Below are 22,416 nucleotides of genomic sequence, written 5' to 3'. Positions count from 1 at the left end.
CTTTTCCCCTCTGAGAGCAGCTTGTTGCTATATATATATAACTTTCTATGGTATATAGGACTCTGTATGACCTCTTATCTTCTGCAGGACCATGAAATATGAAAAGGACCACAGTGAATTCTTCACTCAGCTCCCCAGCTCACATACAGGCTTCCATATATTTGGCCATCAATTGCAGATGTTCGTGCTGCCATTTCTATTCGCTTGGATCTCCTCAACCTGCAACATGAACAGGTACCCTGAATGATAAGGGGAGGGGGGGGAAAGGCTGAATGGAAGGACAGGGCTGCCATTATTAAGTGGACCTCCAAGAACAAAAGAATTACATTTCGTGAAGAGAAAAATGTCATACCAATTAAACAGGTGGCACAATAAATACTAGTTGATCACTAGAATGAAAAAGCTAATTTATATGAAAGGTATCCCTCCAAGGTTTGAGTCTAATAAACTGATACTTGTTTCCAAACAGATCAGTGATAACAGGACCTTATTTTCTTATGAGTAACTGGTAAACTTTGACATATTCGAGTCATAGGGCTGGATTTTCCATTCTCGCAGAAAATGGTGAATCCCAGAATTAAGGGGGGGGGGGTGAAGTGGGAGGCGGCAGCCATTGCACCACCGCGGTGATATCGCTGCCGGCTTTCGCACCCAACAGCGCCACCGTGAAAGGTGGCGCTATTGGGTGCGCTACTGGCGGCGATAACGGTGCTTACCTTATCGCCGCCAGCGAGGATAGAGCGCCGCATCTGCCTCCTCGCCGCATCTGCCTCCTCGCCGCCCCCGACTCCTCCCTTCCCCGCCCCCCCCGGCAAGCTATCACACGCGAAAAGTCCCTTCTCGCGTGCGATAGGCTTAGAAAATGACCCCGAAAAAGTCAAGAGATTTTAATCCATAGATTGCCAGGCGATAATTTGCAATTAGAGATACTGCACAGTAAACCTGCAAGAGCCTCGGTGTTTGCAAAGATCAGTTACGGACTGCTGGTGTTGGAAATCAGGCCTCAACAGCGGATGTTAAACTTAGGGGCAGCTTTCAGAAACCACAGTGAGCACTCGACTTGGCCGCATGGATTTTGTCGAGCTAACCTTAGTCAAATTTCCAAAACAAAACCTAGAGGAGGAGGATACTTGGGCAGCCAGTCAGAGGTATGGGGTGTTTCAGCTGGCAAAATATTTAATAAAATTCTTAGAGAGCGTTAGCTGGTTATATTCTACACTAGTAGTAAGAGCTTGCCCCAGGGTGGGGAAATGCCGTGATGTGTAGGAAGTGTGTCATTGAGATTTGTGGTAGTAGAGAGTTCACGCTGAGCTCAAGTGTGCTGTTTGGTAGTTGAGCGTGGATTGGCTATTCGGAAAGTGACAGAGGGGCAGAGCTAGAAATTAATAGAGAGAGAGAGAGGGGGTGGAGTTCAGTTTCCGTATGTGGAAGTAGGGAGTGGACTGAACAATGCAGAGAGTACAGGTAAGTACAGAGAGTGGAGGACTCGATTCCCATACTGAGTGACAGAGGGGCAGAGCTAGAGAATATGGTGGGGGGGGGGGGGGGGGGAGAGGAGAGGGGGTAGAGTTCAATTTGTGTACTGGCCATGCAGGTGTGGGGCAAGTTTCCTCTTTATTGCAATTAGTTAATTAAATGTATGCCTATAGTTTTTCTCCCCTAACCTAACCCTGCCCCTCCCCTCCCCCCCCCCTCTCACCGGAAATACCCATGATTTTAAGCTATTGAAAAAGCTTTCTAGTGAAACTAAAGAGCTATATTCAGTGCCCCAGACGCTCTGCATTTGTGCAGCCATGGGAGAAACCCCATAATTAGCATGTTGCCTCATAATTTGTAATCTGCTGCGCAAGCAACAAACCTGCCTTCACGTATAAATCCAGGTTATTATGCATGCATATTATATTTTTCTTTGCACATAAAGGGCCAGATTTTATACCTACGCGCGGGCGTAGATTTGTGTGCTCAACCCGGCGTGCACAAATCTACGCCAGATTTTATAACACGCGCGCACACAGCCGCGCGCACAAGGGGGTGCACAAATTGCACCTTGCGCGCACAGATACCCTAGGAGGGAGCTTTCCTTCTGCCCCCCCCCACCTTTCTCTCCCTTCCCCTACCTAACCCGCCCCCCAGCCCCCCAGCCCTACCTAAACCCCTCCCATGCCTTTGTTTTGCAAGTTGCGTCTGCCTCCGGGCAGGCGTAGGTTGCGCGCAACGGCCAAGTGCCGGCGCATGATCCCCTGGCCTAGAGGCCCTAAGGAGGCCTCTGCCCATGCCCCCGCCCCGGACCGCCCACGCCCCACCCCTTTTTACAAGCCCCGGCGACCTACGCGCGTGTCACCGGGCCTACGCAAAATTGGCTCGGCGCGCGTAGGGCTTTTAAAATCTGCCCCAAAATGTATGTACGTGTGTTTATAAAATAGAGGAATTACACAATTTCTTGCTTTGGAAACATTTGCACATGCTGAAACATACATGTGACTTTCAGAGCAGAAATATGCAGTTTTTAAAATAAACTGCAGCTCCCGCCGCCCTATTTATAAAAATTCTAGCATAAAACTTTGTGTATCTGCTTATGTGCGCAAATGCTGACCCACAAATAGGTATGAAAGTTAATCTCTAGGGGGCGAATTTTCACAACATTACTCGTGTAAAAATGTACATATATGTATGCATGTATTTACTCTTGCAGTGCTGGAACAGTAAGCTGAGCAAAGGTTACGCTTCCAGTGTTGCCTATCAGAAGAAGCAGAACTGGAGCTGGAGAGAGAAGACCCTCAGCAGGGCCACCGGGGAAGGGGTAGGAGGTGGGGGATGGGTGCTCCCAGTTCATTTGAGACTGTGAGGGGGCGGGGGTTGAAAGTTCAGGGGGGGTCAAGATTGGAAATTTTTCAATGAGAATGGGGAAAGGGTGCAGAGGAGGAGGGGGGGTGTCCAGTAAGGTTTGAGAGCTGAGGGGCACAGGGTCCAACAGGGCAATTTATATAGAAGGCCGGGGAAGGATGACATTTGAGCCACAGGGCCCTTTGATTTCTTTTTCTTTTTTTTTTTTTATACTGACAGCGCTATTTTTCTGGATTTCTTAAAAAAAAAGATGTCCGTTTGAGCAGCAAGTTATCTGGCCACACAAGGCTGGCTAACTTTAAAACCTACGAGAAAAAAGGAGCCAAAAACTGCACTCGAAATATATCAGTTTCAAAGGAATGCAAAGAATTTCATTCATACAAAAGAATTATTTGGTTTATTTTCAATACGGCAACCCCATTGCTCACAAGCCCAACTGAAATAGCTCTCTTTTAGGGTCCCCCGACACGGACCCCGTGTTTTGGCCGAAGGCTGCATCGGGAGGGACAGGGTAATTCTAAGAAACTTTAGATGCAGAGAGGGATTCTTACAGCTGACAAGGCCTTGCAAATTCTTTGCATTCCTTTGGTGTTTGAAATTGGTAACTTTAAAACCTAACCATCTATAATCAGACATAACGGGTTAGGTTTTAAAGTTAACCGGATAACCTTAAGCAAGTATATTCAGAGGGACGTTTAACATTAGCCAGATAACTTGTCCACTAAATGGCCTATTGAATATTGGCCTCAAGGTGTTTTTAAACTTTGTTATATTCTGATCTTCATGGGTGTTTTATGGACAGTTGTTATGGTTTTAGGTTTGGTATGTAAGATTTTTGTATTTTTTGCTTGGTTTTGGTTATGAGGTTGGAACTGTAGACGATGGGGGTAATTTTTTTTTAAAGGATTTAAATACTTAAAACTGGGTTTTACAAGTATAATTGCACTTTCTCCTGGTTGTGGGCTTTTGAAAATTGCTACAATGAATGCCATTGAATTGTCCAGAGGTTAAATGCGCTTTTGAAAATTGCTACGAGAGTATGTTACCTTCACATGCAAAATTTCCTTTGAAAAGGACCTCCTCAGTGTCCACCCTCAGAGGATGCAGTGTCACATGTTTGTGACGCAGTGAGGAGAAGCGTGGAGGTAAATGTTTTTTAATTGTATGCATGAATGTGCTGTAATTAATGTTGCCTCCTGTATTTTGTAAATTTGGAGGTGAATTTTAAAAGCCCGGCGTACGCATTAATTAGGGGATGAGCGAAGAAGTCGGGTTGGCGGGTGCCGAGTGGATTTTAAAAGCAGCTCGCACGCCTCCAAAGATTTCCAAAAAGGGGCAGAATGTGGGCGTGGCCAGTGGATGATGTGTAAGTTAAAAATGAAAGAAAACTACGCAGATCTGCAAGGTTTTAAGGATCAGGGCTAACTGGGGAGCAGCGAAGGCTATTAAACTAAGAAGGATTTGGAGGATCCTGGGAGAACTGGGGCTGAACTGGTAAAACTTGGAATGGCGTCGGCGAGCACCCCTTTTAAAATTCCCCAATATATGTGGTAGAAGCGGGATTTGCGTGCAGTCACTTAAAATTCGGCACACTTGTGCGCACGGTGTGATTATTTTATAACATGCGCGCATATATTATAAAATGGCTGTGTCCCTGAGGGCTGATGTATGTGAGCAAATGTGCATCTGTGTGCTAGTTTGAAAGTTAATGTCTTGGAGTTTTTGGGTTTTTTTTTTTTAATTTATGTTATGACACTGTATCTTGCCATGAACATCTTTTGTAATTAGGCAAGTAAAAATGTGATTAAATAAATAAAATATATGATTTATATACTACCAACTTGCAATCATTTATCCTCTCATCTCTGTCAAATATGGTTAAAAGAAATCACAAATCTAAATGGTGTTGACTACTTTGAGGATTGGATGAGGCACACTGAGTACAGAATGTCTGATTTCTTCTCCACTGGGAACACAAAAAATGCAGGAAAACACACATTTTTTTCTTGTCATTGATGGCTTTACCTTTATAATCTTAGTAAAATGCCCGCAAGTCTGATCTTTCAGATGGGATCTGAAGACCTGCCAACCGAGTACGTTTATTTGTTATTCTTTGTTAAGGTTTCTTGACTCATACCCAGCAATTCTATATTGCTGATCAGTTAGTCCTTCACTGTCAGTCAGATCCCAATTTAATTTCTGGACCCAATCCCTGTAAGTGCCCTGAAAACAGTACACAGCGTAATCACTCCGACAAATGCAACCATAATAAACCTCTAGCTAGCAGAAGGATTGGTCCACGCTAGGGAAAAACAAGCTGTGATTAAACCAATCCTAAAAAATAAAACTGGCAGATTCAATGATTGGGACAATTATTGACCAATATCCAACCTTTCATCTGTTAAGTTCTAGAAAAAAACTGGTATCACAATTAGAGAGCCACCTAGAAGACAATAATATACTATACCGAAACCAATTTGGATTCAGGAAAAATTACTCAACAGAAACCCTATTCATTTCATTATCCAACCCTGTACTACAGGAGTTTGACAACAATGAATCCAATATCCTGGTACTAATTGATCTAATAGCAGCCTTCGACACAGTTGACCAAACCCTGCTATGCTATCAGCTGAGAAAAATAGGAATAGACAGAAATGTTAACAAATGGTTCTCTTCCTTCCTAGAAGATAGGACATTCCAAGACAAACTGGGCAATCACACATCTGACACCTTTCCCATCTATACAGGTGTCCCCCAGAGTTCAGCACTCTCACTACACTGTTCAACATTTACTAGTACTATGTACATTACTAGTGGAGCTAGGAATAACTTCTTCCTATATGCAGACGACATGCGTCCCATTTGACAAATCACATGAAAAAGCCGCGTCAATTCTGTCAACATACATGAAGGCAATACAACAAAATCTTTCTCAACTGAAACTAATGCTAAACCCCCCAAAAAACTGAAATTGTGTGGTTAAGGAGAAATACCACGATAATCAAACCGCCAACCCTAGACCTGGGAATTTTTAACATTACTCCCTCAGTTCAAGTACGGGACCTAGGAATACAGATCAAAGAGAACCTCACAATTAAAAAAGCACATAAGCAAATTAATTAAAACAGGATACTCCAAGTTGAGCATATTATACCGGCTGAAGCAGGACTTCCACACTGTTTTGCAAACACTAATATTTTCAAACTTAGATTACTGCAACTCCCTATTACTAGGCCTACCAACAGGACTATTAATAGGCACTACTTCAAAATGCCTCCGCCAGACTCTTAGTAGGGACAAGGAAATTTGACCACATCACCCCCTCACTGATAGCACTGCACTGGCTTCCTGTACAATACAGAATTCATGATAAAGTATTAACTCTAATCTTTAATATCATCAACAACATTGACCCATGCTTAATAGGAGTGACACTTCAACTTTACACACCACAGAGAGCCCTAAGATCACAAAACAAAAGACTTCTAAAGGTGCCTTCCACTCAGAACACACACCTAACGCAAATAAGAGACCAAATGTTCTCCATAGTGGGCCCCAGAGTCATTACATCTGATAATAGAAAGAAAGAGTTTCAAGTGTGAACAGAGAACATGGCTCTTTAGAAATGCATATGATTTAACATAAAATACCAATATACCGACAACTTCACTGTCAGTACCAGGGATAATGTTAGTAGAGTGAGCAATAAGTACTGAACAATGCAAAGTGTAATATTAGAAGAATTAGAATTTGTATTTTCTGTTGTGATGAATTAGAAAATGTATGAATATAACTTAGATTATGTATTTGCTGTTATGTTGATCTAGAATATGTATGAATATGAACTAGAATATTTATCTATTTATTTATCTATTTATTTATTTATTTAAAGTTTTTCTAGACCAACATTTGTTGGGAACATTACATCGGTTTACAAAGAACTGGAAATGCAGTGAAAATGCTTTACAAGGAACTGGAACAACAATATGTATTTGCTGTTGTGTTGACCTAGAATATGAATGTTGACTCAGTATGTGAATGTTGACCAAGAATATGAATGCTGATTTTGTAAACCGTTGTGATCTTCTTTTGGAACGACGATATATAAAATTCCTAAATATATAAATAAATACATTTCTCCTTTCTTCATTTAATCTAATTAAGTATGCCAGATTCCAGGGGGGTGTGTCAAGATGGCTATATGAATAGAAGCTGGTGTGAGAGCTCCTGAGACTAACCTCCTAAAACCTTTTCTTCATTACTATTTCTGCCCTTTCAGTGGCCATGGGCAAAAGAAAGGGTGTAATAAGGACTCATCCTTTGGTTGGGATATCTTGGCAGACCACCATGCTGGAATTCTTGCCCATTCTACCTTTGCCATCTTCAGTAGATGATTTGGCCATATCTGGGGCTGCTAGCCCATCATCAGCTGAGGCTTCTCTCAGACCCATGGAGCATTTGATGCCATGGCCCCCTGGTTTCACCGTCCCAGCGATGGTCAATGCTCGGGATAGAAACTGGGAGTCCGGCACATCCATTGTGTCATCGCAGTGCCTGCCAACTTACTGCTGCATTGGAAACTCAGTGGGAGATGACAGAGGCTCTTCAGCTTTCCCAGGGGCCAGATAGTTTGGCTGGTGGAGAGGCAGTTGGTGTGTCAGCCTCGGAGAATCTTCTCAATTGGACGTGGCCACAGGTGTTGTCTCACAAGAAGTCCAAAAAACTGTTTCTTCACTCCAGGTCAGAAATCTGTTACCAAAACCTGCTGCTGTAACCTTAGACAGTTTGTGTACTACTAAGCAATCTATTTCATCTTTGGTAACTGTTTCCCTGGATATCCATTCTAAATTTAAAAACTAGGACTCATGAATTTCATCTTGTGAGGTATCTGTTTCTCAGATTAAAGAATTGCAAGCAGCACAAATTGTTGATTTAACATGTATCTCATGTCGCATAGAAAATAAGGAAAACTTCTCGAAGAATTTGATCTTTCCTCAAGTTCCATTGCTTTCACCCTTAGAGATGTTTAGAAATTACATGAAGGATGTTTTGCCTATTTCGGAATCTGCATTTCCTTCTATTCATAAAACATTCTATCTTCCTTCTGTTGAGAAGAAATCGGATAGAAGTGAACAAAACACCTCTATTAATTTAACTGATTTTCTGGAAAATTCTTCCTCTCAGTCCTTTTCAAGAGCTTTTATTGATCTCTTTTGTATTCATGCAGGATTTTTCAACTTTGAGATGCTTTGTTTAAAGGGGAAAACATTTGGATACATCCTGATGTAGCCAGGCTACGCAATTATGTAGGAGAAAATTCCTGGCTATGAGGCCTGAGGTTATTGCAATGGGGCTACTTGCAGTATTAGACATCCCTGTAGGTGTATTGTTACTTATAATTTCTTTAAATAAATTTCATTTGAACCCATCCAACTTAGAGAATTCATTGATGCCAGACCCTCCTACCCATCTAAGTGCGTCTGTCCTTTTTAGGAAAGGTAGAGCATGTTCAGGTCGACTTTGTGCTTAGGCTATTGTCTTTGGTTTATTTATAGGTCTTAGCCCTTAGACCTTCGTATTCTCCTACGTATTATTCTTTATGTTTTTCTTTTTGCCTTAATGTTATAATGTTCCTGCTTGTTTTCTTTCAAATATGTGTGTATTTGAAAATGTTAAATCTGAATAAATAAATAGAGGAAAAAAAAGTATGCCAGATCCCGATGTCAAAAAAAAATTGGTCTGCCCATATGTAGTCTAGACGTGTCTGATTTGCTGTTTGAAAGGTGCACATGTCGTATACTTTTAGCCACATTTAGAAGAGGCATTCCTGGGGGGGGGGGGGGGGGGGGGGGTGTAGGTCAGGCTAGGGAAAATGCCATACGCTGAGGATAACTTTTAAAGAACCATGCATGGCCTCATATATGTGCATATATGGGCACTAGAGATGTGAATCGTGTCCTCGATCGTCTTAACGATCGATTTCGGCTGGGAGGGGGAGGGAATCGTATTGTTGCCGTTTGGGTGTGTAAAGTATCGTGAAAATCGTTAAAATCGTGAGCCGGCACACTAAAACCCCCTAAAACCCACCCCCGACCCTTTAAATTAAATCCCCCACCCTCCCGAACCCCCCCCCAAATGCCTTAACTTACCTGGGGGTCCAGCAGCACACTAAAACACGGCACACTAAAACCCCCTAAAACCCACCCTCGACCCTTTAAATTAAATCCCCCACCCTCCCGAACCCCCCCCCCCCAAATGCCTTAACTTACCTGGGGGTCCAGCGGCACACTAAAACACGGCACACTAAAACCCCCTAAAACCCACCCCGACCCTTTAAATTAATCCCCCCCCAAATGCCTTAAATTACCTGGGGGTCCGTAGCGGCGGTCCATAGCTTAAATTACCTCCGTAGCGGCGCCATTTTCCGTACGGAAAACGATTCGCGGCAGGAAATCGCTCCTTGATCCCCGCTGGACCCCCAGGAACTTTTGGCCAGCTTGGGGGAGCCTCCTGACCCCCACAAGACTTGCCAAAAGTCCAGCGGGGGTCCGGAACGACCTCCTGCGTCGAATCGTTTTGGTCTATGGCCACCGCCATTTTGCGGCGGCCATTTTGCAAAATGGCGCCGGCTGAAGACTACACGATTTAGTGTGCCGGTTCTCCTGCTCTCCCCCTTCCCCCGATTTATCTACGGACCGCCGCTACGGAGGTAATTTAAGCTATGGACTGCCGCTACGGACCCCCAGGTAATTTAAGACATTTGGGGGGGGATTTAATTTAAAGGGTCGGGGTGGGTTTTAGGGGGTTTTAGTGTGCCGTGTTTTAGTGTGCCGCTGGACCCCCAGGTAAGTTAAGGCATTTGGGGGGGGGGGTTCGGGAGGGTGGGGGATTTAATTTAAAGGGTCGGGGGTAGGTTTTAGGGGGTTTTAGTGTGCCGGTTTTCCTGCCCTCCCCTTCCCCCGATTTACGATTTTTTGACGATAAATCGGGGGAATTGGTATTGTATCGTGGCCCTAACGATTTTTGACGATTTAAAATATATCGGACGATATTTTAAATCGTCAAAAAACGATTCACATCCCTAATGGGCACCCACAGATCTACCCCTAGTATTTTATAACCCACATGTATCATATTTGAACGCATTATAATATACATGTAAATCTACCCTACAACATCCATGATAATGTGTATATATATAGATCCTTATGAATATATAATACAGTTAGCTGGATAAGTCTCAAAAAGCGCTACTTATCCAGTTAAGTAATTTTGAGACTTATCCGACTAAGTGGACACATTTAGTGACATTTTGTGTCCGCCACTTAGCCGGATAAGACAGAACTGAATTCAGTGCTAAGCAGATGAGAATATGAAACAATAAAAACGAAAATACACATTTTACAATAAAAAAAAAAAAAATAATTTTCCAATCTAACTTAAAATGATACGCATAGATATATAATTGTTTCTGATTCCTCCAGCAGTTCGCCCAGTCCGTCTCTAGGTCATCGAGACCCTCCTAGGTCTTCTGCCTGAACTCTCTCCCAGTTCATTCACACGTTCCGCCCGGCCATTAGTACGGTATAAACGGGCTGATGGATATCACTTGTGCGAGATAATAATCAGCAGGTGTAAAATTTCGCAAGGAAGTTGCCCAATCTATGAGGTGAATTTTCAAAAGATGTGCATGTAAAAAAAATATAGCGCGTGCACACGTAAAATGGCACATATACGAGTACACTAACATACACGCGTATATCGGGGACCGCAAGTAACTTTGCATGTGTAAAAAAAAAAACCGGGGCAAGCCAGGGGCGTTCTGGGGAGGGGCAATGCTTTTCGAACGTAAAGTTTCTATTTTACAGCCTGCCAGAATGATGCGCGTGACTCTTCTGCTTGGGTGTATTATTTACTCCTGCTCAATATCTGGTGAAAGTGACTGCAAATATCTCAAAAGTGAAAAAATTACTGGGGGGGGGGAGGGTTGGGTGAAATGTGGGGACTTTCAGGCTGAAGATCCGGGAGGGTTTTCATGAGCTGCAGATGGACTGGGAGAACTGAGAGACTAATTGGTAAAAACTGCTAATTCAATGCCACACACAAATGATAAAATCCCCTGACGGCTGTGTAAAAGCCAGCTTACAGGGTAAATGTGTCTAAATAAAGTGAGTAAAATTTATTCACGTATCCCTTTAAACTCCGAAGTAAATACATGTGGGCATTTCATTTGTGCAGACTTATCTAGCTAAATTCCGACTTATCCAGCTTACACATCCAAATAAATAGTGCTTTTTTTTAGACTTATCCGGCTATCTTACATACTCGTGTAAATCCAAAATGTGCTATTTAGACAAGTAACAGCTTTTCAGACTTATCTGGCTAAGTTCTCCTAGTTAGCTGCATAGATCGGAAGATATCTGGATGAGTGCCTCTACTTTTCTGGATAAGTGCAAACTTGTGTGGCTCACGGTTTGTACAAATGCAAGCATGCATATGAGCATATGAACTTGTTATTTTATAACCTGCGCATATAGTTTGCGCACTTTATAAAACAGTAGTAAATTTGCATGCACCAATATACACACGAATATGGTGCATGTGAGCAGTTTTGAAAGTTATCCTCCCTATGCACAAGTCTCTTTTAAAATAGCAACATACAGGCATAAATGTTGGCACCAACCTGGAATTCTACCTTGACGACCCCTTTTTTTACACTTTATATTTGTATGTGAGCCTTCATTCACATGTGTATGCTTGATGCCTATAAAATAGCAGGAGTACATGGTATTTACTCGCTTATATGCAAATTTTTTTTAATGAAAGAATTTGAGCACTATACCAGATCATGGTACCTTTGCATAATGAGATGCATTTTCAACCATCTTGTTCTTAGCATAGGAGTGGACTTCTCTTTCTACCATTTGGGCATCTGCCAAGGAGAAGAATATTTTAATAGTAGCACAGCACTCTTACCAGCCTGAGTAGCATATTCCTTCTAACAGCTGCATGAAACTTTTTTTTTTTTTCTTATTGGCATGCCTCGAGATGAGCTACTGCCATTCTGAATCAGAAATGTATTTTATGACTTAATAGAGTAAGTTTGTCCTTTACAGTAATTCAGTTCGTACCGACATTTAGCTACCATCTTTTGCCGAAGAAAGCTGTTACGTGTGCTGCTGATAGCTTTACTGAATGAAGATGGGCATGTGCCTCTTGAAATTTTCTGCTGGGAGCTGCAGTTTCATCATTTAGGTACATTGTGCCTTTCTATTGTGTTAGTCAGAGTAATGACATGCCTAAATGGAAAAATACAATCCTCCCAACTATTTAGAGCGGTGATACACACCTATTTTCAGTCTGGAAAGCTCCTTTTCATCTAAACATAGTGTATTTTTGCAGGTGAAAAGCAGCAGTAAATGAAGGCAAGTATCTGCTTATTTTAGTAACTGATGATCAGACAAGATTTGCCACTAGTCATACAACTGGACATATATTTCAGCGACCCAGTGTCGTAGTACAACATAAGTGACATAACAAGATAGCAACAGTTATCTGGGGCATTTTTTTTTAGTCTTTGAGCACAATTCATGACAAACGGAGTTGACATTCAAAAGACTTACCCAACTGAAATTAGGGATTAAGCTGGGTAAATCTACCCATTTAAAAAGTTTGCCCCTTCAGCTGGCTAAATTTGTGTGGTTAAAAATTGCAGACTGCACACATGTAGCTAGGTAAAAGAGTCAGGGGTGTTTCTAAGGTGGGCTTTCAAATTTAGCTGGTCAGAGCGAAGTCTAATGATGGCTGGCTACATTTCAATGGTAACCCTGCCTGTGCAAAAACAGAATGACTAAATCTAGCCTCGCAAAGCTTGAGGAGGTAGGGGGTTTAGCCGGATATTCAGCTGCACAACTCACCTGGTAAGTGCAGCTGAATATCCGTGTGAAAATAACCAGGCTTTTAAATATTAATTCCAATTAGGCTAATTTTCACAGGAGTTTAGGAACCTAACTTTGAGGGTTAGGGAACTTAAATGGCCGATTCGAAAATTGACTAGAGCCGAGTGCCTAAATTTTGTATTTCATGAAAGTTAGCTACTACTCTGGGCTTCTAGCTAACTTTTTTTTCCCAGGAACATGCATCCCGACGCTTCTGGGGCTTATCTGTTATAATGGCTTGAGCGGGGCCTGAATGAACGCCCTCCAAAGTGTTAAAAAAAATAAATAAATAAAATGACGGGGATTTTGTGAGGTTTCCTGTCCCACCTCCACCCCTTCCCCCGTTGTCTCTAGTTTTAAATCGTGTAGCGCCAGGCCCTCCCCTCCAACCCCCAACCCCATGTATAAATTCTACCCCTCCCAGCCTTTGAAACTCCTCCTTCAGGCTTCTGCCCCCACCCCCCTCCCTCACCATAGCCCCCCTCGCTCCACCTCCCAGTCCTGCCTTTCTATTCCTGGTGGGTTAGTGGGGGACTGGAGCAACCACTAGGCCTCGTGCCCTTGCTGAGTAAAAATGGCACCGGCCGGCTGTTTTTCAACTTATGCCCTGCCTCTTTTTATTCAGAAGGCACAGGCCCAGAGCCTAGGGAGCACTCCAGGTTGGGAGTGGGGGGAGGGGATCAAAGGACTGAATGGGGGGGGGGGGGAAATGCTGGGGGGGGGGGGGGAGGGCAATTTATACAAAGGGATGGAATTGGAAAGGAAGGGAAGGGACCACAACATACAATTTTTATTTTGTAATTTTAAGGCACTTTGGGGCACCTCTAGAGGTGGCAGGGGTGGGTGAGACATGGGTGGGTCTCACAAGATCTCCAGGCTTTTAAATATTTGGCAGGGGTTGGGGGGGGGGCCCCTTCATTCGGGCCGTTCGGAGCCTTTAACAAAATGGCGGCCCTGAGCTGAGCAACTGCCATTTCGTGTCATTTGTGGGAGAAATAACCTGCGTTATTTTTCCCCACGGTGTTTGATCTATGGGGAAAATACCAAGCTTAGTAAACCCCGCCATATTTTCCTCCTCTGGGAGAAAAGACAGCAGCTTAGTAAATGATCTCTTAGGGTCATAAATCTAAGCAAATGAAAATTACACCTAAATTTAGGTGTATTTTCAGATAAAACCGTAGGTTCCTCGGTTCGTTTGAAAATAGGTGCCTAAATTAGTGAGCTCAGCTTTTTCCAGAGATCAACCTGCTCCTGTGTACATTTTAAATGCTTGACTGATGATCCAATATCACCACAGCAACACTGCTGGCTGAAATGTCCTTTCATAAAGTTTACCTTTTTCACAAGCAGTTCCAATGGGAAAATGCAAGAGGGAAGGTCTGGTCATATTTATTTACATTAGAACATAAGAACTTGCCATGCTGGGTCAGACCAAGGGTCCATCAAGCCCAGCATCCTGTTTCCAACAGAGGCCAAAACCAGGCCACAAGAACCTGGCAATTATTAATCTAGCTGAACCCGCGTTGGCTTTGGTCTCCCATAGCCCAGTTTTGGGTGTAATTGTTGCAGTGTTGGAAAATTTTGCACGCATGCCTCTGACCCTGGAGATCTCTTTCAGTCCTACGAAGCTCTCTCCCCCACAAATTCGGCCATTGAGAAGGAGGCAGATTTCTGTGTCAGACTACGAGGAAGAAGGCCCTGGTCACTATTCTGCTGGCAAGGTTATCTTTGGGTATCGCTCCGTTTCGGCAGTGGGAAAAGGTTTGATCTGGGGGTTCAGATCTCTGAATTGGAGCCTGCTCCCCTCACGTAGAACTAACAGTATTTCTATCGGGTCTGGGGCAAACTCTTGGGAGCATGCTTTAGACTGGAATGACAGGAAAACAGATCGAGTCCTTGGGGGGAAAAAATCACTTTAGGACAAATCTTGGCCATGTCTAAACTTGGTCAGAATATTTCTATTCACATTCATAATTTAGAGGCAGGGATAATTTTAGTTTTGATTGTATTTCCTTTCTTGATGGAATTTTAATTGTTGTTACCCTCGCTGGGGGTTCACCTTCTAGTATTACTAGCGTACGCTTGTGATCAGTTTGAGGGAAACTAAAATGCAAGTTATAGCTCCTCACACATGCCTGGGTCAAAGCAGCGTGAGAAGTCAGTCTGTGCCATTTTCAGAGTTCCCAGCAGTGGGGGCAGGAGCCCACCAGTACCGTACCTCCTCCTCCTCTGATCCTTAATCAGCTGCCTCAGAAGGGGTAGGAATTAGGGGACCTGCCCGGAGAGGAGGCAAGCGAGGCACAGAGGCCCCTTGCTCTTGGGTTACAATGTTTGCAATTCAAAAACTCGGACTTCTCTGCATCGTTGAAATACATTGCTGTGTTTCATAGTTGTGTGCCTTTTGAATGGTGATCGTGTCTGCTTTTATTTTAAAATCACCAACCTTATAAAAAAACATTTTTTAGCTTCTAATATCAGCAGTTATTCTTGGACAGGGTGCGAATTAGCAAAAGATATCCCGAACAACTTCAGATATCGAACTGTTCCAGACGGAGACTAATAAATGCTCGATGTGCACTAGATTTTTGGTTAAATATATACAAGCAGCTTAAATTCAGGAGTTCTGTTACCATTCACAGCAATGTTTCACAATTCAAGCCTTTGGGGATCTCCAGTCCTTTGGTATTTTTTTTACCACTCTTGCGGCTGTTGTCCGTTTTTTTTTTTTTATAGCATGCTCATGAATCTGGCTTTACTGATCTCCAGAACTGTTTCTTCTTCAGCTGAGCGTCTATCGTATGAGGTCTAATTTTTCTACTCTGTGCAAAATTTCCCCTCAGAAGCCGTTCGTTCATGGCAGAGCACAGGTGGAATGCAGATTGCACGAGTTTGCCAAGTTTTTTTTTTCTAGTCATGCTGAGAAATCCTATACAGAGTTGCTGTAGGATGCTGCATGAGCTCTGTGTGATTTTTATGGCATCATGGAGCTAAACACTAAACACAGAATTATGTACTGCATGTTGGGTTTAATTAAATACCAACATTAATTTGCAAAGGCTGCTTCAGGTCTTCACTCTCTTCCTTGGGAGTGTGCAAGTGGGAAATTAAGTCAGTAAAGCCAATAATTTAAAGAGCGTACCTAAAGATAGAACACAAAGTAAATGACGATTCTTCCATGTTAAACAGAAATTAGCAGCACTTTGCAGACATGCAGATGGGTTAGTGGCGCCTGGCCTACTGTCGTGCGCTGCTGTGTTGCACTTGATCTGCTGCAAGGGAAATCCGTTCCCATCCTAGCACCAAAAGAATAGTGCAGAAGAAGAAACGTTTTGGGTTTCCTCCTGCAACTTGGCTACCAAAAGGATGAATGTGGCCTAATTGAATAAAATCCCAGCTATGCTTTAATCATAATGGAATGGTGAATGCAATTAAATGCTTACTACAAATACAAATGTTCACATTGCACGACTCCCCCACAGAACCGATTTCAAGAATCCTTTCAATTTTGGAAAAAAAAAAAATCATAAACATGTTACTGATTCTTCAGAAACATGAGGTTTTCTAGTTATTTTAACACTACACATACCAAAAGAGTATTTCTGTACAATTTTATATTCCAATACAATTTTCCTTGGGGAAAACTTTGCTCTTTAGTCAGATTGATGAATCACAGTTGTGTTCATTGATTAAAGTTTTATTAAACACATACAGATAGATAGTAGTATGGATCTTATAAATCTACCCTTTTATGCAGAGATAGCTACTGAATATTGTCAAAGATGCTTTGGTGTATATAAACCATAAGAACAAGAAGTTCATTTTCCATCATATTGCTGTAGTGTTGCATTTGGTGGTCAGCGGGCTGGCCCTCCCTTCCTGGACCATTTTCTTCTCTTCCAACGCGGCCTGCAGATTCTGTGCAGCTGCACACTGTGATCCCTCGTGACCAGATGCCACTAGCCTCAAATGTGGCAGGACACCGCCGGCTTCACATGCAGCAGGATGCTGCCGGGCCATCTTGACGCACCTCTCTTTAGTTACGCGCACGCGCCCAGCTCTTCCCCGTTTAAAGGGCCAGAGGCATGACCGTGCCAGATGTTGACATCACTCCTCCAGGTCTATTAAATGTCACTGCTGGCATTCTCTCACTGCCTCAACAACAGGTCCACCTACTCCTGAGTGCAGCGTGTTGCTACCACCGTCCTTGTCATCATTTCCTCAGTTCCAGCGTCCTTGTCTTCAGTTCTTCAGCTTCTTCCTTGTTGCCCGCTTGTTCTTCTCCTCACCTACTTGCCTTGCCTAGCCATCCTTCCTGTCCTCTCAGATGGATTCTCTGGTTTTGATCTCTGCCTGATTCCCAGATACCAACGTCTGCTGCCTGCCTCTGACCGCTGCCTGATAACGGATACGCCTGGCTGCTGCCTGCGTCTGAACTTTGCCCAGACCTTGGGCTCACCTGACCTCTGCCTGCCCACAATCCAAGAAACCCTAGGATTAGAGAGACTACACCTACGTCCTGCTGGGTTTGTGCCTTGTTTGGATCCACCCGCTGATGCTGGAAACCTGCAGGGCTCCTCGGCTCAAAGTTCCATGAATGCAACATGTAGTTAAGAAGGTAAATGGACAGGGACATAATGTTCTCTTCACTAAGGTCTATGCTTCTCCGAGGGAGACTGGTAGAATACATCTGAAGATGCTGGGTCATACCAAGTTCTATCGAGCCCAGCATCCTATTGCCAACAGTGCCTCACAGATCCCAAAAAGTAGATCTATTTCTTTTAACTTATTAGCAAAGGCTATCTCTAGGTTACCTGGCTAATAATATTTTATGAACGTTTCCTCCAGGAACTTTTTAAACACTGCTATTTTAGTTTTCTGGATCACATCTTCTGACACCAGATTTCACAGCTGGAATGTAGACTGAGTGAAGACGTTCCTTCTAAAGTTTGTTTTAAATATGCTGGTTGTTAGTTGTCCCTTATTTTAGTATTATTTGAAAGGGTAAATAACCATCCTTTAGTTACCCATTCCATTTCACACACAATTTTATAGATCTCTATCATGTCCCTCTCTCAGTCGTCTCTTTTCCATGCTGAAAAACCCTAACCTTTCTAGCTGCTCATCATAGGGAAGTTGTTCCTTTCCCTTTATAATTCTGTGCCCTTTTCTAATTCCACTATGTCTTTTATGAGATGAGGTGACCAAAATGGTACACAGTACTCCAGGTGCAGTTGCACCATGACTCGATACAGATGCAATACTGATATTTACTGTTTAATTATCCTAACATTCTAGTTGCATTTTTAATTGCCATTGCACGCTGAGCATTGTGTACCTGTAATTGGCATGATTTTTCTTTATGTCCTTATTGGCACTTTTCATTAAATTTCATTTGTCATTCAGATGCCCAGTCTCCTAGTCTTGCAATGTCCTTCTGCAGTTTCTCACAATCTGCTGCTATATTAACAACTTTGGGTAAAGTTGTATCAACTGCAAATGTAATCTTCTCACTCAATGTTACCTTTTCCAGATCATGTATGGATGTTTTAAAGAGTACAGGTCCCAGTAGAAATCCCTGGGCTACCCAACAAATGTCCTTTCTTCATTTGATCATTTACTCCTCCTCTCTGTTTGCTATCATTTCACCAGTTCCCAGTCCATAACTGGATACGACCTATTATCCCAGGAGTTTTTAATCTCCTGAGGAGTCAGTCTTCTGAAAATCCAAATACACTATATCAACTGGATCACCTTTATGCACATGTTTCTTTACACCTTCAAGGCAAGACTTCCCTTTGCTAAAACCATGTTAACTGTTTCCCATTAAGCCATAAGGTAGGTATTTTGTTTTTAAGAATAGCATCTACCATCTTGCTCAGCACCAATGTCAAGCTCACCAGTCTATAGTTTCATGGATCCTGCTTTAAAAATTGGTATTTATTTCCTTGGCCATCCTCTAGTCTGCAGGAACTGGGACTGTTTTAATGAAAGGTTACAGATTATTAGTGATAGGTCTGCAATTTCGTTTGAGTTCTTTCAGAATTCTGGAAATAAATATAGTAAAAATAGTAAATGATGGCAGATAAAGACCAAAATGATCCATCCAGTGTGCCCAGCAAGATTTTTAGGGTAGTAATATCTTCTGCTAGTAATTACCCCCAAGCCTTCTTTAAATGACAATATAAACATTTCAAATAAGTTTAGTGGTGCACAATCTTGACAATGTTGCCCAGTATAAGCCAAAATGATTCTGTCAATACCCATGTAAAATACTTTATTTTTATTTATTTGTTTTATATACCGTCAATACATTGGAAAGACTACATGAGCACCTTGGATCCATCTAAGTGAACGTAAGAGTTGCGTAGCTCATTTTTATTGCTCTCAGCATGAGTAAGATGATTTTCCTGAATACATTGCAATTACTAAAACAATTCCGGGTAGAGATTTTACCTGATTTGGCTTTTTAAACAAGGAATATATCCAATAGGTTATGTTGCATCAGAAATTAGGCTGGGCTTCTAAACTGATTTCATAATTAGTAACAGTAAAAAAAGAAAACTTCACAGACTAAAATTAAGAATGAACACAACAGTTGACCAAGTAAACAAACAAAACTGTTACAGTCCACGCCTAATAAAAAGACCGGCTCATGAAACTCTCCAACTACGAGCTAATGGAAGCTGAAATTATCTAAAATTCTCACATCTTTCTCTACCAAACCTACAGGCAAAATCTTTCTTTTTTTTTTAAACGAATTTTATTTTGGTGGAATGATACAATACTCATTTTCTTCTTTATGACATAGTATTATTATTATTGTTGTTAAAAGTGAAAGGAATGGTGCGTCGGTATTCAAAAACTGTCCAAGATCAAATTCCAAAAGGTTTAAGCATAACTCTTTATTCAGGACATTTGTATCTTGTCATTCGCAGGCACTGACAAGAGAAGCACCAGGCCCCCTGACTCGAGCCGTGTTTTGAATGAAAGTTGTTTCAAGGGGGGGAAGCAATAGTCTAGAAAACCCGAAAATATTTCTCTGAGAGTAACAAAGGCATAAACTAAAAAAAGATACGTAAAATGTATATAAAGGCTTTCAAAGATCAATGCCCGTAAACATGTGCCACGGATTAAAATTATAAGTCCAAACTCACGGGGGCACTTTATAAAATACAAATGATGCCAAAAGGACCCACATGAGATCCCAGGGCCAATCAGATGGGTAAAAGAAATGATCATGAGAGGAACCAATCACAGACCCTATCATCAGATATTATAAAATACAAGCAAAGCAGTCAATCTCATGGGGTAAACTTCCAGGGTATAAAGAATTGAGTAGGAAAGTCCAATGCTGTTCACAAAGGATCATTAGGGTACATGTTCTTTATCCTTAATTTGAAATGCAAAAAGCACAACGCTAAAACTTACATTAAAAAAAAAATTGAGACGCTTTCTGCGTGAAACCTGTGTGAGACTTACTGCGGGTCAAGATTACAAAGAGCCAATGTAAAAGGCAAAGTATCTTCTACATAGCAGGTGCTGATGATATTAAGGTAGGGTGGGGGGGTGGGGGGTGGCCAATTCTATTACTCAAACAGGCCTGGTTTTCAGGCTCGCCACAATGAATTATGCATGCGATAGATTTGCATAAAGGGCAGGCAGTGCATGCAAATCTAGACCATGCATCTTCATTGTGGAGATCCTGAAAAACCAGGCCTGTCTGTGGCTGTCGAGGAACAGCGTTGGCCACCCTTGATATAAGGGGGTCAGTATTAAGAGGTCTGCTGGTTGCCTCTGTCAATGCATGCCTGCAAATGGTAACATCAAAACGGGTATAAGTCTGACCTTAAACAGAAATTTCATGTACACATAAGGAGTGCAATTTTCAAAGGCAATTTCTGCAGACAAAAACATTCTTTACCCTTAGAAGTGGCCTGTTCTGAAATTGGCCTCCCTATATTTGGGTCAACTGATGAAGCTAGGTCACGGGTGTGTGGACGTTCTCCGAGGCAGTGTTAGGAAGGGGTTTGCACCTATGGGCATACTTTCTGCTCCCATAATTCTGGGCAGGTTGGTTTGGCAGAATAACCCTCAAAGCCAGCTTGTGCGTGTCAATTCTTTTTCCCAACTGGCGCCCGTGGGTGCTTTTCACCTCCAGATTTTATACCATTTTTAAAAATGGATGTCCGCACATAACTCTCACTGTGAAACTCGGACTGGCGGACATTTGTTCGTTTTTCTTGTGCGGGTAGATTTTTCTTTGCAGAATAAGGTGTGCAGGTTTTTCTCCGAACTGCAGCTAAAAGTACAGGCATGGTGGAGGAAAAGAAAACCAGGTATTAGAGCCGTACTGAAGAATGGCAATGCTCAGACAGCAAATGCACAGGCATAAATTACTATTTAGCCTAATTAAATGGTTTTGAAAATTGTTTTCTTTGCCACCAACTTACTGAATCCATATGAAAAGAGCACTATTGTGAAGAAGTCATGTCATGGCAATGCTAATAGTGTAAGTCTTCGTTGTTTGATACCTTGCAATCATGTGACTTCACTTTTACAGCACTTAAGTACTCTGATGGTGCTAAATATTTTAATTGCTATTATATTTTTCATAAGTTCACAGCAGGAGAGATTTGAGAAAATGACTGTTTCTTACAAATCATTTCCACAACCTTCGTCTTCCGGAGACAATCTTGACATTGTACTGTAATTGTTGAAAAACCCACTCCATGGCACCCCCCACCTCCTCCTGGGATCCTGGAAGACCCCGGTGGTTGCTGATGTTTCCGCACAGTGTAAAAAGCAACGACGAGGAGGATTCTCACCGCCGGTTATTGAGGAGGAGGAGAGGTGGCTGTGCTGCAGGGAATGAAAAGGGGGGGAGCATGAGATGTTACCCCTCCTTTTGCTTCTCTGCAGCAGTTAGCATCCCTCCTACTCACTTTCTAAAGGGGCTGAGTCACTAGATTGCAATAACCTGTGCTACTGTTAATCTGGGTACTGCACATGTTAATTGCTGCAGGCTTGATCATTTAAGGTAGCACCAATTCACTAAATAACGCACACTAACCTGCATTAACGGTAGGGTAGGTTACCATGCTTTAATGCATCAAGTTGCTTACTCTGTAAGTTCTCCAAGGATTTATTTTTGTGTTACTGTTATAACACCCACCAAACAATATTTATTATGAAATGATGTTACAGTAACTTAACGGCACTTGTTTAAGAGTTAGAATTCCAGATACTGTATTTGACATATAGTTTTTGTGCCCTATTGTGAACCGTTGTGATGGCACCCGCTTAACGACGGTATAGAAAAGATTTTAAAATAAAAATAAAAATAAATATGTCCCAGCTTTGTAGAGGGGTCAAATTACCCGAGCCATTTGCTTATTTAAAGCAGTATGGATCCGTCTTGCTCGGACATTGACAGACAGCACCAGGAGATCCAGAACTTATCCAGCTAGGAAAGTTAGCCAGAGAAACATAGCCAGCTAACTTAGCCAGGATATTCAGTGGTGTGGTCTCACCGCTGAATATACCCAGATAAGTTTGAGTTAACCAGATAGGCTTAACTGGTCTAACTTTAAACCTGATCAATAGCGGGTCTGTCTATGTCTGAATATCACCA

Source organism: Rhinatrema bivittatum, chromosome 5 (genome assembly GCF_901001135.1).
Source record: "Rhinatrema bivittatum chromosome 5, aRhiBiv1.1, whole genome shotgun sequence".
Classification (NCBI taxonomy): Eukaryota; Metazoa; Chordata; class Amphibia; order Gymnophiona; family Rhinatrematidae; genus Rhinatrema; species Rhinatrema bivittatum.
Note: the sequence above shows the minus strand (reverse complement) of the source record.